The sequence below is a fragment of the Sinocyclocheilus grahami genome, unplaced genomic scaffold, assembly GCF_001515645.1.
Source record: "Sinocyclocheilus grahami isolate Dianchi unplaced genomic scaffold, SAMN03320097.WGS_v1.1 scaffold57.1, whole genome shotgun sequence".
Classification (NCBI taxonomy): domain Eukaryota; kingdom Metazoa; phylum Chordata; class Actinopteri; order Cypriniformes; family Cyprinidae; genus Sinocyclocheilus; species Sinocyclocheilus grahami.
Genome location: NW_015505236.1, coordinates 2,573,653 through 2,578,265, shown reverse-complemented (window position 1 = coordinate 2,578,265; position 4,613 = coordinate 2,573,653).

Here is a 4,613-nt window from a genome sequence, read left to right as displayed (position 1 = left end):
TCACTGGGCATCACAGGGATTCCTCTTGGTTGGTTTGAATCCTATCTCACTGGTAGGTCTTTCAGGGTGGCTTGGGGAGGGGAGGTATCCAAAACACATCAACTTGTCACTGGGGTTCCTCAGGGATCAGCTCAGCTACTTGACTTCATCATAAAATATATATATATATATTTTAAACTCTTTATTTATTTATTTATTTATTTATTTATTTATTTATTTATTTATTCATTCTCTTTCTAGCTTGTACTTATTTGAACAATGTCTAGAAACGTGGTATTACAGGCACTTCCTGTATCTGTTTGCCTCTTTAAGAAGAATCGCTTTATGTATCCCCCAATTGTAAGTCGCTTTGGATAAAAGCGTCTGCAAAATTACTAAATGTAAATATGCTGGTGTCTTCAAACTATAAATTGGAAGCTTGGAGATCGGATCTTAAGGATGATATTCAGATGGAGGACTGGATGGAAGCATGCAAGGATGCTCAATCACTATGAACACTTGTCTGAAACTACTACAATATAAGTGGTTGATGAGGATTTACATAACTCCAGTTGTATTGCATAGATATAATGAAAATATCCCAGACACTTGCTCAAGATACAGAGACTTTAAAGGAACGCTATATAACTGTACAGTCATTGCCAAAAGTTTGGCAGTGACATAAATTGTGTTTTGCACAAGTTTGCTGCTTCAGTATTTGTAGATAATTTTTTCACATGTTTCTATGGTATACTGAAAAACAATGATGACATATGATATGGCTTTTAAAGACTGCTTAATTTAAAAATCTCAAAGGTGGAAGTCAGGACTAATAGACTTGGCATGGAAAAAGGACATGGTATGATAGCTTGGCATTATACAGTGCAAAGGATATCTGGCCTTCTAGATGTAAAGTAGGCTATAACAATGGGCCTCCTGGGTAGTTGTCATTATTATTTGTAGGGTCCTGTGTTTGTGAATTGCTCTTGTGTACTCACTCTTTTTTTTAATTGTATTATTTATATATATATATATATATATATATATATACAAACATATATATACATACATACATACAGGTGGTGTTCTGAAATGAGGAGACAAAGTCCTTCTTTTTTTTAATTTTTTTTATCAAATGTACATTCCTGTCTCAGTCACATGTTCCTGGTTAAATAAACATTACTTACACTACCAGAAAACAACAAATACAATTCTATTTTATATTTTTACATTAACAATGTAATCAATATTCTGTTTATTAAAGCCAAGTATGAATCTCATCAAGTTATTAAGCATTATAAATTTATTCCAAAATAATAACTCAAGGCAGTAACAATTTAAACAAAATATTTTATTTGTGAACTTATGTTCAGCTATTCTTTTTAATAGTTAACTTTTAACTATTTTTGAATTATTCGGTTCATCAGTCATCAAAGCTCAGTAAATATTGGTCACAGACACAGAAATTTACTTTAAATTTCAACAAGCTGATTTACTCACTAAAAACTCCCACAGATCATGTTTTCAGACCATTTCAAGTCTTATTTTGACATAATAAAGTGGTTACATCTAAGTGTGTGAGTTGTTTACTTACTTTTTTAAATGAGTCTTCCCATTAATGCCAATATATTGTTCATTCAGACTGATTCGCGAACGTAGAACGGACATGAACACAAGAGGCGGGATTTATCGCATGAACCAATCACAGCCGAACATAACCAGTCATATCCAATCATATCATTGCCTCCTCTCACGTGATTTCCCCCCATTTATTCTCAAGTCAAGACACCGGCCACTTATCCACAAACAACATGAACACACTAGAGGACTTGAGACTTGAAGTAGTGGGGATACTTTACTCACTCAGCAGTGATCATCTGATTGCAGTATGTGACTTTCTAAATATTGCTGGTACGCAAAGAGAGAATGTTTTGGGAAAAAGCTGCTCATTTCTGATTGCACATATTGTAAAGTATATTGAAAGAGATGAGGTAGAGGAACTTGAAGACCAGGGTATGTCTTTTCTCCTTAACCTTAAAGACAAAATCACTGAAATTCAGTTGTCAAATCAAAACACAGTAGAGTCACAGCAAGAGGAATCGCATGTAACTCAGATGTCAGAACAAGAAAAACTGCAAAAACAGATTGAAGCACTTCAGTTAGCTTTACAGTTATCATTGCAGTCGAAAGAGAGTGAATCAAAACAGGAAGTACAGACAGTGAGTGAAAAAGATCAGACATTTCAGGGCAGTGCCTCAACAAAAGACCTTACCCAATCACTTCTGTGGCAAAGGGAGTTTAAAATATCTGGTCAGATTGGGGAACCAGGGCAGAAAGATAAACTTAGTTTTTCCAGCTTGGCCCATCAAATCGAGAACGGAAAAAATAAGAATGTCCCTGAACACGAAATAGTCCATGCAGTAATTAAAGCCATCGTCCCTGGCATGCAGCTACGCAGCTATCTAGAGGGCAAAGCAAACTTAACACTGCCTAACCTGAGAAGGATTCTTCGCTCACATTACCAGGAGAGGGGCGCCACAGAGCTGTACAAGCAACTGATGTCAGAAGTCCAAGACGGTAAGGAGACACCCCAGAACTTTGTAATTCGTGTTTTAGATCTTAGGCAGAAGATTTTATTTGCATCACAGGAAGCGGAGTTTACTTACTTTTTTAAATGAGTCTTCCCATTAATGCCAATATATTGTTCATTCAGACTGATTCGCGAACGTAGAACGGACATGAACACAAGAGGCGGGATTTATCGCATGAACCAATCACAGCCGAACATAACCAGTCATATCCAATCATATCATTGCCTCCTCTCACGTGATTTCCCCCCATTTATTCTCAAGTCAAGACACCGGCCACTTATCCACAAACAACATGAACACACTAGAGGACTTGAGACTTGAAGTAGTGGGGATACTTTACTCACTCAGCAGTGATCATCTGATTGCAGTATGTGACTTTCTAAATATTGCTGGTACGCAAAGAGAGAATGTTTTGGGAAAAAGCTGCTCATTTCTGATTGCACATATTGTAAAGAATATTGAAAGAGATGAGGTAGAGGAACTTGAAGACCAGGGTATGTCTTTTCTCCTTAACCTTAAAGACAAAATCACTGAAATTCAGTTGTCAAATCAAAACACAGTAGAGTCACAGCAAGAGGAATCGCATGTAACTCAGATGTCAGAACAAGAAAAACTGCAAAAACAGATTGAAGCACTTCAGTTAGCTTTACAGTTATCATTGCAGTCGAAAGAGAGTGAATCAAAACAGGAAGTACAGACAGTGAGTGAAAAAGATCAGACATTTCAGGGCAGTGCCTCAACAAAAGACCTTACCCAATCACTTCTGTGGCAAAGGGAGTTTAAAATATCTGGTCAGATTGGGGAACCAGGGCAGAAAGATAAACTTAGTTTTTCCAGCTTGGCCCATCAAATCGAGAACGGAAAAAATAAGAATGTCCCTGAACATGTCCCTGAACGCGAAATAGTCCATGCAGTAATTAAAGCCATCGTCCCTGGCATGCAGCTACGCAGCTATCTAGAGGGCAAAGCAAACTTAACACTGCCTAACCTGAGAAGGATTCTTCACTCACATTACCAGGAGAGGGGCGCCACAGAGCTGTATAAGCAACTGATGTCAGAAGTCCAAGACAGTAAGGAGACACCCCAGAACTTTTTAATTTGTGTTTTAGATCTTAGGCAGAAGATTTTATTTGCATCACAGGAAGCGGAGTCTAGTTTCAAATATGATCCCATGCTGGTGCAAAACATGTTTCTGCATACAGTTCTTACCGGTCTGCAAAATGACTATATCAGAGGGGATTTGAAGCCATACCTGCAACAAACAGATGTGAGTGACGAGCTGTTGTTAGAGAAATTAAACCTTGCATGTATGACTGAAACAGAGAGACAAAATAAAAAGAAAACTGCAGTCCATCATCGTCCAGTGGTGGTGTATTCGGCGGAATGCAACGATATCCCAGCACCTGCAGAAAAGAAAGGGAAAACGTCACTTCAGGAAAATAAAAATAAGCACAACCCTGATTTGCTAAATGAACTCAGAGAAATAAAACCAGACATGGCCCTCAGCGCTGAAGTGTCACAGATTAGAGAGTCGATTCAGTTACCCCAGACAGCTGCAGAACAGGGTCTGTCCTCGCCAGGTTTCCGAAACTATGCCTCAGCTACTCACCCTGAATGCCCATTCCCTGGGTACTGGCCCAATTACAATCCAGGACACAGAGGGAGAACAGCTCAGTTCCAGCAAGGATTTGCACCACACCGTCTTTCCACTCAGACAAGAAGTCAACGAAGAAGATGCTTCAACTGTCAACAGAGTGACACTGAAAATGATTGCACCCACTGCTATAGATGTGGAAGCAGTGAGCATTTCTTTGCGGGCTGTAGAGCAAGGGCAGTAAACTCATCCAGGGATGCTTAATTAAACGAGAGAGGGTTACTTCCACGGGACAGGGAGTAACCTGCCAGGTGTTAGAGTCCCATCAACAATGCTCGGGGTGCGGGATGAAGAGAAATGGCCATAATTTACGAGTATGCACATCCTGCCGCAAAGCTCTCTATTGCTCCAAGTTATGTCAGGCTCGTCACTGGAGTAGACACAAGAAA